Genomic DNA, 11,951 nt, shown 5'->3' on the forward strand with positions numbered 1-11,951 from the left:
CCCCCCAATTCCCCAATAAAACCTTAAAAAATAAAAAGAAAGTAGAGAGAACAAATCGGACTTGGCTACCAAGGAAATTAGAAAAAGATCAGGAAAGGGAACACAGGTTCAAGGGAGAATATTAATATAGAAGACTCTAGCATGTTTATATGCTAAATGAGGAAGCAAGATAAAGGAGAGGGGCTGACTGATAGAACAAGTTCTCTAAGGAGTTGGGATGGGATTCACTGACTTGTTCATTCGTCTATCCATTCATAGTGTTGGCCAGAGGACAGACACCTCTTCTGAGACAGATGAGGATGCTGATGGTATAGGTGACTAGGGAAGCTTAGAACTTCAGTTTCTGTGTTAGGATGTTAGGCTTCTGCTGAGGGAAGAGAGGTGGTAGGATGGGGATTTTACAGGAGATCAAAATATGAAATAGCCTTTAAGTACAAAAGAGGTTATTTGACCGCTGGGGTTGCTAAACTGTTTTGAGAGCCTAACATGAGTCAATTTGTGGTGCAACCAATCAATGGTGGCAACTCAGCAGTATTCAGCAGCCTATGAGAACAATGAAGACAGATGGCTAAAATGACCCATGGACAGGTTCCCAGAGTGATAGGGAAACAGACCACGAGTGAGAAACAGACCATGAAGTCTACGCCAAATGGAAAAGAAAGGGGATGAAGCCAGAGTGAACTGACAGAGTGGAAGAAAAAAATGATTAAGGAATTGGGGGTTTCCTGAGGTCAGAGTCAGTATACTGAGAGGAAGAGATCAAAGGGCAGCACATTAAAAACCAGAGCAGTATGAACAGGATCTCAGAATTTAATATTTCAGAAATAAGTTTTTGACAGAGTCCAAGGTATGGCCTTGGAACTGGTTTGCTAACTGGAATGAAAATGATTGTTGAAGGTGGAGGTTCTGAAACTGTAAGGTGGCCCATGATCAATTATATGGCCCAGAATGATAGAAGGCCTGGGGTAGAGATGCCCATGAGCTATCAAAGGCCTCAATGAATCTAACCAGAGATGACAGTGATGAGGACAGATGGTACAGCTGAACAGCAGAGGCCTCAAAAGTATGGCAATGGATCAGGAATATAGGGGTAACAACCCCTCTAACACACCCGTTCACTTTGTAGTATGAGAAAATGGGCACCCTCCACTTGAAATAATCTTAAATGTGGCTGAGAGCTAGATTCCATTTAACGAAAAAGCAGGGATATTCATAAAAGACTAGGGACGTGAGAGCCTTTATAATACAAAGAATTGGCAGGAAGGGCAGCAGTGAGAAAGTGAACTGAGGACAGCAGATAACTTGGAATATGAGGAAGGAGGACTGATGATTGGACAGGTTTCTATTTTAGATAGAAGGCTTCTATTTTATAATAGATGGCAGCAATGAATGACAGGGATGAGAAGCAAAGTGAATTAAACCACCCTCAATGTTCCAATTGGAACTCTGGGGTGATGTTTCTATGACAAAATAAACCAGCACTAGATGTGATGGAATTATTGTTCTAGTTCCAAGAGTATTAGTGGTAATCTGCTTTGGGTCTTAATGAAACTTAGCCCCAAATAGGATGGCATGAGGATGCCAGAACTAAAGCTGCCACTGTCCAGGTGGTCCAGTGGTTTCAACAGAGTGCAGTCTCGTAAGGAGAGAGAAGGGGCCTATTCTTTGAGATGGGAAAAGCTTACAAAGGCCAGGTCAGTTCAGGAAGAGGAAGGGGCACAGTAAGTCTGTCAAAATGTGTGATACTCACCTTACCTCCAGAGTTTGGCACTGAAGAGAATGGCTAGATGCAGGTGTTGGGGCATACGAATTACATTGAAGTCCATGATGAACTGCACCCTTCAGGCCCAAGTGAAGGGAAGACTATGGGTAAGCTCTAATATGGGTGTTAATGACCAATACTTAAATTTTCTAAAAATAGATTGGATATTCAATATAGGTTGTATGTTCCCTCCTCAGGAGAACTGAATACATTTTCCCATTAAGTAGGGGATTTGAACTACATGTCCAAAATCTCTCCATATCTTACTCTTTAAATTCTGCAAGTTCTAATAAGAGACATCCTTAAAAATCATGTTTTACTCTCTCAAAGAGAGGGGCTGTAACTTAAATGTCTTTGTATCCATATGAACTAACCCACACCTGATAAGAGACTCAAAAAAACCTAAGTAACTAACATAAAAGCAAATATAGAACCAAAACCCAGATTACTTGATTCCTAAACCCAGTGTTCTTTACCTTTTGTAATCCTACAGTCCTCATCTGGGCTTTTGAAGTTTTTGTTTCTTTTCTTTTTCTTTTTTAAAGATTTTATTGGGGACTTGGGGGGAAGGTAACAGTGTTGGGGAATCGGGGAAGGGGAACAGACAGGTAAACAAATTGCTGTTTTGTTCTTCAGTCTAGTTGTGGAGGACGTCGCTTCACTGGCCCATGTTGGTATGATCATTGTGCTCTTCCCAGTGAGGCAATAGTTTGCCGGTCGTTGGTCGGCTGCTCACAGCGGCTCCCGCTAGCTCACACCGGCTACCAGCTTGCTCACCCTGGCTGCCAGCCACTCACGTAGCTCATGGCAGCCCACTGCAGCCCTGCTGCAGCCTACGCCGTCGCCTCATAGCAACCCAGCTCCAGGTCGAGCTGTTGTTCATCATCTTAGCTGTAGAGGGCGAGCATCACTGGCCCTCAATGTGGGATCCAAACTGCAGCCCTGCTGCTCAGAGCTGGTGCTCCCAAGCGAGCTCTTAACCAGCTGAGCCACTCGGCCGGCCCTGAAGTTTTTCTTTAAAAGTTACAGAAAATTCTCACTTCATCCCTGTCCCTGGCAAGTCATCAGGGTTGATACAAGCTGCGCCAGCCAAAGCCACCAAGCCATTCTTAAAGCTTTTTGTGGTGCCTTTTTCCATTAACAAGATACACAACCTAGCATCAAAGACAAGCTTGGAGAAAATCCTTGTCTAGTAACTTCATGGAACTTTACTATGTAGAAATATTAAGTTCTAAAATCACTCAAAGCTTACTCCATATATTCTGTATTCTTTGTATTTTTCTCTAACTGTATCATGTGTGACTTCCTAATTAACGGTAGGCTTTCCATGGAGATTCTGGATCTTATTTTTCATTGTCAACTACAGTGCCAAGGCCCCAAGAAATACTTGATCTAAACTGGGAGGATCCCACAGAAATTTTAAAAAGAATGTGTCACCTTATGAAATTTTAGTTGTTTTTGTTGGTAAGAAAATTCTTTTACAAATTAAGAGATAACCAGATTTTTCCTCCTTCCCAACACAATCACTTCAGGTGAGAGGCAAGCAAACCTTAGTATTTTCAGCAATGGTTGTATGGCCTTGTAACCTTGACAATGAGAAAAGTGCTACTGCTCTGAAGAAAGTTGTGGCTTGAACTAGTTTTTCAGCATTCAGAGGCCAAAGGAAAGAATTGACCCTTGAACAATGTGGGGGTTAGGGGCGCCAACCTCCCACAGTTGAAAATCCACATGTAACTTTTGGACTCCCCCTAAAACTTAACTAAGCCTATTGTTAACTGGAAGCGTGACTGATAACATAAACAGTTGATTAACATATTTTGTATGTTCCATGTATTTTATTGTGTATTCTTACAATAAAGTAAGCTAGAGACAATGTTAAGAAAATCTTAAGGAAAATGCATTTATAGTATTTATTGAAAAAAAATCTGTGTAAGTGGACCCATGCAGTTCAAACCCGTGTTGTTCAAGGGTCAATTGTATTTTTTTTTTTAATTGGGGAACAGTGTGTTTTTCCAGGACCCATCAGCTCCAAGTTACGTAGTTGTTTCAATCTAGTTATGGAGGGTGCATCCCAGCGACCCATGCGGGGATTGAACCAACAACCTTGGTGTTATAAGCATTGAGCTCTAACCAACTGAGCTAACCAACCGCCCCTCAACTGTATTTCTTCATTTTCCCTATTACTGGTTTGCTGCAGGGGAATAAATTGCTCAAGAATCAAAGGTGGGGAAATGTCTGTGGGTCATCAGATTTTCTTAAGAGGTGAAATCTTCAGATACCGCTTCCACTTCACGATCACTTCCACAAAACACTATTTTCAGCAATATATTACGAGTTCAGACAATTAAGTTCACAAACATCCTAGAAAGTGCTTCATACCTCACTGCTGAATATCACTATGGTCACCTTTGAAGTACTACCCTTGGGAAGCTATGAACTCACGCCAGCGCCTAGTCCACCCTTCAAAGCAATTTTGGAACTCTTTTTCTGGAATGGCCATCACAGCTGTCATATTACCCTTGATGTCCTGAATGTCATCAAAATGTCCTTTCAATGTTTCCTTAATCTTTGGGTAAAGAAAGACAACATTGGGGGCCAGATCAGGTGAGTAGGGAGGGTGTTCCAATAGTTATTTGTTTACTGGCTAAAAACTCCCTAACAGGCAGTACTGTGTGAGGTGGTGCATTGTTGTGATGCAAGAGCCATGAATTGGTAAAAAGTTCAGGTCGTTTTCATCTAACTTTTTCACGCAGCCTTTTCAGCACTTTCAAATAGCGAACTTGGTTAACTGTCCAGTTGGTACAAATTCATAATGAATTATCCCTGATATCAAAGATTAGCAACATTGTTGCAATGAGTTCACATACTTAATTGTCAGACCTCCTGGCTAATCACAGTACTGATCAAATTATTTGTGACCAGTTCTTTATTTTATAGAGAGCAAATGCAATATTAAAAACTGCTTTGGCACAAGTTAAAAGTGGCTGTCAAATAAATGCTACTTTTCCTCAGAGTCATTAGTACTCATCAAAATTTACCTTTACTTAGTACTTAGTTACCATTTTAGAGTTGCCACCAATGTAAATGACAGAGTAGGGGGGAACCCGAGCACACACAAAAATGTTTTTATTTTTCAGATGTAATGCAAATAACCATATCTAATCTTCTTTCAGAAGACAAAAAAAAATGCAAAACATGCTCGAAAAACAAGAAATCAGGTTATACTTTTCATAAGGCACCACCAATAATACTGGTAAATTAGAATCCATATTATATTTAAGTGTCTTGCTAACAAATAAATATGTGAGGGAATAATCAATAGAGGGTTTTGAGGTTTACAAGACATTCCTGTTTAGACATCTTGGAATATTGCAAAAGAAATAGGCAGGATACATCTTTAAAAACCCATCTTAACCTTTCCCAGTACACATCATTTGTTGCATAGTGGTGACTAGATATGATCCAATGCAAGAGAATACTGCCAATTCCAAACTATACTGACATCTATTCTTTCCTTCTTATGCTGTAAATACCAGTTGATACCCAAAGAAGTAATGATATGTTTTAATTAAAAAAAAAAAGGGTGGGGGGGCACCAATTGCCTGCTTTTTAAAATTTATACGTAAGGACCTACTGCAAAAGCAACTTTCTACATACCTGTTCATATATAAACCTTTATTGAACTTGGTTATATGTAGGACTTTGACAGCCTAATTTTTCCACAATTTACAATTTTCAAATTCCATTCCAAATTGTCGCTTTCTCTTTTAAAAAGTGGATAATCCCACTCTTTAAGGTCTTTCTCAATTTTTCCTTTTATCCTATTTTAAATTCTGGCTGATGTTCACACAAATGACTATTATAGAGTTAAAATACTGACAAGCAGGGAGTTTCTTTTATGTGCACAGAATTGCACCCAGAATCTAAAAATTAAGAAAAACAAATAATTTCTTGGACATTTGCTAACGAAAAAAGCAGAGAAACAGGTAAAACTGTTCTAATCTTACAAGTCTGTTAGCCTTTGCTAGGGGTTTGATTATTAAAGTACATGGTATGCAACCACAGATTTAATGTTTGCCTTTTCAATTATTCAAAGTATGATATACAGTAATTTATAATTTTACTGAAGCACAAATTTGAATCATGCAGTGCAAAGCTGGTGTGCAGCAACTCAGTAAGTGAGCCTAGCATCTGTATCTCAACACAATTGTTGTAGTAATTATCAGAAAGCAAAATAAACACCTGTGAGAGAAAAATGTCCGTTCCCCGCAACAAGAAAGCTACGAACTACCAAAGCTTTAGTTGTACTTGTAAACTTGGGGGTCTGCATAGTTCCAATGACCTATACTTTGAAACTACCAAAGAAAGACCTAGCATTTTTAAGTTGTAAACAGTAATTTCCTCTAACTGAAACCAATGTTTTATATTAGAGCATCAGCATTCTTTAAATAGATGAATCTAGTTCATTAATTCCAAATAGTTGATTTGTACACGTTAATTTTTCTTCTCTCTCTCTCTCCCTCTTCCCCTCTCTTTAAACTAATTTCTCTCACCTCTGAACCTTGGTCTAAATCTACAGTCAAGAGTCAGACCAAATCCTCTAAGACTTTTAAATAAATACAGAAAATCCAACAGTATCAATTAAATGATATATATGTTTCAAAATGTCAGAAGAAAAACAGAAAGCTATTATTCATGGCTGGAAACTGCCCTGCCTTTTTCTCTCAGGTCTCTAGAAGACAAATACCGTATTGAGAACATGAAGTATTCCCTCAATAGCCACCTATATCCATCTACCATACTCCAAGAAGCAAAGCACCTCAGCCATCTTTCTCAGCATCCTCATGCCCCTCAACTGATCTTTGAGTAGTTAATGGGTGACTTAGAAGAAAAAATAGTTTTTAAATTCCACACAGCCATCATACTTAAAACTGAGTTCCATTTTTAACCCACTAGTATTTGAAGACTTTTACAGAGAAGACCAAAAGGTAAAAAATATTTTTTTTCTGTAACATCAACCAAATGAAATTCTTAACTAAGTAATATCTTTATATAGTTTGGCAAAATGAAAATTTATGAAATTGGTTAATTAGCTATCTTGCAATAGCCACTGAAATCTTAAATCCTACACACTTGACATGAGAGTCTCAAGATACACGCAGAGCAATGCTTACGATCCTAACAGGTCCACTCAAAATGTTATAAACGATTAAGTATGGCTAAAACAATGGGTAGTATAAATGATAGTGAAAGCATTTACAGAACTGGATTTTATAGAAGAGCTTTTTTTTTTTTTTTTTTTTTTTTGATGCCTTTTGAGGTAAATCTCATACCCACTCAAACTGTACTGGACAGTACATTTCACTTCTAGTTACTAGAAGACATTTCTTTCAAACAAATTGNTTCTTAGGAAATAACACCTGAGAATTCATTTTTCCACAGGTTTGAGACTGGAAACTCTGACAAGAACCTAAGAATCCGCAGAATCCGAAAAAGCACTGCATTATAAACGTCTATCACATCTTGAAAAAGATATTTAACTTCTCAATACTTTGTGTTTCCTTATATGTAAAACAAAGAGGATCAGATGAGATAATGAACGTGAAGAAAATGTTCTGCAGACTGGAAAACTCGATTCATTTTAGGCTAACTTCAATGACTTCCAAATCAAAAACCATAGGCTAAGTATATCTGAATCAACTGATGGTTAAAATTGTGCCATTCCATGGAAACAAGTAATTAAAAAGAATAATGAAAAGAATACTAGGAATCAAATTCCAGAGTTAGAATCCAGGTTTCTGTTTTTACTAGATGAGTGGCCTTAGGCAAGTTTCCACTTCTCTAATCCTTAAATTTCTTCATATGCAGAAGAGCTAAACACTCTAAACGCAGAGAGCTTTCTGCTCTCCTCTTCAGGATTATGGTGATCAAATGAGATCATGGATATAAAAATTGTATAAATTATAATATAAATATTGTATATTTATATATAATATATTGTATAAATGATAAACTGTTATGCAAGTGTAATATATGAATGTGGACTCTACCTCTCCACTTTTAACTATTTCCTTGGCAAGCTTCCTTTTTTGACCATTGCATTATCCCTTATCTAACTTTTGGGCCTTCCAATAGTGCGAGTCTGAGCTAAGAAAGCTGTTCTAAACTAGTGGTTTTCGGTACTCTTTTTTCTTTTTAACAGAAACGGCCTCCCCCGCCCCAGCAAATTAAATATCACATAAAAGAAAACGATAACATAGAACTACTTTGACTTAATGGGAAGGAAAGTAGGATAGCCAGAATACTCAGTCATCCCCCTTTGCCAGCATTTGTGGTACCACCAAGGAACTTGGGCATTCTAAACAGTTTCACAACCACTGTTTTGTTTTGTTTTGTTTTGTTTTGTTTTGTTTTGTTTTAGCTGAGCCATCCTGCTACCTGTTGGCAGCTCAGCGGCTGCTCAGCTGGGGCTGGACTCGAACCGCTGTTGCTCAGAGCTCAAACTCTTGAGCGAGCTCTTAACCAACTGAACCACTCGGCCGGCCCCACAACCACTGTTTAAGTGAGCTTTAAATCCATACCTCCATGATATGCAGAAATCTGTCTTCAGAGGGTGGGTGTGTGGCCTGCAAAATCCGCCATATGTGTTGAGTCTCATCCAGAGATACTTCTAGGAGATCTCCAACCATCATAAGTTCTTCCAGCTGGGCTTTAGCCCCAGGTGACAACTCCAACACTGGAGGTTCCAAACTTCGGGGCACCAAAGGGCTCTTCCGAGGTTGTTTCCTTGGGGTGCTAGAACCTTTCCACAAAACAAAACAAAAAATGAAAACTATGGGAAAAATATGGGAAAAAAATGTAATGCTTTCAAAGTAAAAATTTATGGGAATGGTTCCTCCTTCCCCAATTCTTACTTAGATATCTAGATTCACTGCATCAGTATGAAAGTGAAAATGAAATTAGAAACAAATACAGAGCAAAAAGATCTAGAATGCTAATGCCCACTTTAAAAAACTGGTTTAGAGTAAAAAAAACTGGTTCTTTATTGATCCTTGATCCTTTACACTGTGACTGGTGGGGAAGGGGGAAAGAAAGAATCTCCTAACCCATGCTCTCTCCTTTTAGAGGATGCCAAAAGATTAAGCATATAGCTACTCTAGATAAAAAAGTGGGTTTTGTTTTGTTTTCTAATGAACAGGCAATACAGTTAACCCTTGAACAAGGCGGGTTTGAAATGCATGAGTCCACTTATATGTGGATTCAAAAAACTGCATTTAAGTGGACCAAAACAGTTACCCACATATAAGCGGACCTGAACCCGTGCAGTTCAAACCCACCTTGTTCAAGGGACAGCTGTATTTTTAATCCAAAATTGGGAATCTGTATACAGAGCCAACTTAAGTTATATATGAATTGACTGCACAGTGGCTCGGTGCCCCTAACCCCCTCATTCTTCAATGGTCAATTGTAATATGCTGTCCCATAATATTCTGAATTTTACTATGAAGAGATAAACACCATCCATTTTCCAGAGGTGTGACCTAAAGCAGTGTAGTGTGACTTATTTTCACTGGGGGAAAAATGAAAGTGAACACAACAGAGAAAGGAAAGGAAGAACTTTCTAACTAAAGCTTTCCAAAACCAGAACGAGTATTCTTAAAAGGTAGCAAGTTCCTCAACAACTGGTAATGAACAAATACAGGCTAAATGACTACTTCTTGGGGATTTTGTAAAGATGAGAGATGAGACTGCCCTTCTTCCCCATCCTCTGTGGTCCAACCACCCTCGGTGATCCTGGATTCAGCGAGGCTTCGTCTGGCCTCTCCTGCTCCTCGAGGCTGTGACTCCCACCCGCTGCCATGGCATAGCTGGGCCTAAATGAGCACCATCAAAATGAAGTTATTAATTTTATGCATTTTGCTCATTCAAGAAGAGGCCTGAGACTCAAAACCATAGATTCCTGCTTCCAAGACCTCAAGGAAAGGAGGCTGGTGGAGGATGATTTTCACCAGGTGAAATCCCCCAAGTCCTGAGAGGCTTAGACTGTGCTCCACAGTGAGGTGGAGTCTGAGCTCATCAGCACGGTCTATCCCAAGGTGTTACCTCTGTGCAGCTTTCCTCACAAGCTGACAAGTGGTATCTCAAGCTACAGCTATCTCTGTATGTGAAAACAGAATTATTAGAACAAGTTGCAGAATTTACATCTTCAAATAAAAAGCCCATCATAGATACCATAAAGCCAAAAAACAAGGAAATTTTAAGACTTCAAGAAGATAATGAGAAACTGAAGTCAAGGCTGAAGACCACTGAAATACAGGCTATAAATACAGTGGATGAGAAGTCAAAATGAGAAAGAGCACTGCAAGAATACAGCTAGATCAAGGAAATCAAAAGGATTTTTTGCCACTTTAAAGAGTGAGTTTCAGAAGATACTTAATGACAAGACAGAAAAAAACTAGAAGTCCCTGGAGGAGAGTCTAGCGACAACAAAGCCCGACCTACTCAGGGTTCAGGAGCAGCTGAGCATGGCTGAAAACGAATTAGAGAAGAAATTCCAACAACCAACAGCTTAACGAAACACAAAAGAGATTTTTACCAAGAAGAACGACCAAATCAAAGACCTGAGGAAAAGACTGGCAAAATGTGAACTCTAAGATTAAAAACTGAAGATTTACTCGGAAGCTGCCACAGAGTGAAAGTGCAAGCTGTTTCTCATGTTAGGCATGTATTTGGAAGCAGCTTGTTATATTCCCTCTTTATTTTTCTAAGATTTAGATAGTGTTTCTAATATTCAGAACTAGAGCTCTTATTTTCAGCTGCCTAAATGAGAAGAGAGAAATCCTGCTGGTTCTGATTGGTTGTCCCAAACCCTCTGCTGAGTTCTCCAGTCTTAGTTCAGATGCATTGAGAATTCTTTACAGTGAAAAAGATTTTTAGGGCCGGCAGACTGGCACGTTGGTTAAGAGCTGGCTTGGGATGCCAGAGGGTCCCGGTTCGGATCCCACATATGAGGGCCAGTGACACTNGGCAGGTAAACTCAGGATAAGTGTTTTGGCTATTTGGAGCCAGAAAAGGGAACCCGAAAGATGAACTGTTTCTTTGGGCCACCCAGATTTGAGATATTATCCTGTTTGTGATGCCACCCCTGAATCAAGGTAACTCTACTTCTACCTCCAATCCTCTTAATCCAGTCCAATCCCCAGTCATGATAATCCATAGGATAAGAAAGTTACTAATTTATCAATATTTGTTGCCAAGAAAAGTGGTCTCCTGTCTTTTAAAACCTAATTCTGCACTATACTCACTGGTTTCCAGTTTCTAAAAATTTAATCTATCATGGCAAATAAGGAAGACAACATCTTCTCTTTTGTGATTTTGGCAGGAGGTCCATTCCTAGGCCTAGCTCTCCCACAATTCCAAAAAGTATATAATTTTTCTTGAGATATTCACTGGTACACAGATTCTATCTCAGGCTATAGGTTAGATAACAATTTACCCTGATAATCTAGCAGGGATAAAAAGTCCTGTTCTTACTGATATCTTTTTATTATGTTCATCTACTAACAATCAAACTCCAATTGTTTGAAAGCACCCACAGGATCATAATGCAAACTAAAGTTTGGAATATCAACTGAATCCACAGAAAATTTTGACACTACTACAGACTGTGTAGTAGCCCAAAAACTCAAGAACACAGAATTTGGTTAACTGCATGTTAAGTTCTAATAGTCATTTCCCCTTTCACTATTTCTGCGAGATGTACTTAGCAAATCACAAAATAATTAAAAAACTTTACAGCTATGAGCTGTTCAAATATTAACTGATAAGAGATTTAACGTAATAGTACAAATAGGTTACTGGGTTTGGATTTGGGGCTTAAAGAGAAAAAGAAAGAAATATATTAGAGGAACTAATATAAGTTTGACATTTCATGTTTTACTGTATGGTTTCATAATTACACTTAAGAAAAGTATTTGGCATATTTTGTTCATTCCTTAGAGCAGCGGTTCTCAACCTGTGGGTCGCGACCCCTTTGGGGGTCGAACGACTCTTTCACAGGGGTCGCCTAAGACCATCGGAAAACAAAAAGGTCAATTTACATTACGATTCATAACAGTAGCAAAATTACAGTTATAGAGTAGCAACGAAAATAATTTTATGGTTGGGGGTCACCACAACATGAGGAACT

General features: G+C 38.9%; 1 pseudogene; it reads left to right on the forward strand.

Moving 5' to 3' along the window:
* Positions 1-8,600: 8,600 nt before the first annotated feature.
* LOC109388968 (leucine zipper transcription factor-like protein 1 pseudogene) lies at positions 8,601-10,781 on the forward strand (annotated as a pseudogene).
* The last annotated feature ends 1,170 nt before the right edge of the window (positions 10,782-11,951 follow it).

This window comes from Hipposideros armiger, unplaced genomic scaffold (assembly GCF_001890085.2).
Source record: "Hipposideros armiger isolate ML-2016 unplaced genomic scaffold, ASM189008v1 scaffold_213, whole genome shotgun sequence".
Taxonomy (NCBI): domain Eukaryota; kingdom Metazoa; phylum Chordata; class Mammalia; order Chiroptera; family Hipposideridae; genus Hipposideros; species Hipposideros armiger.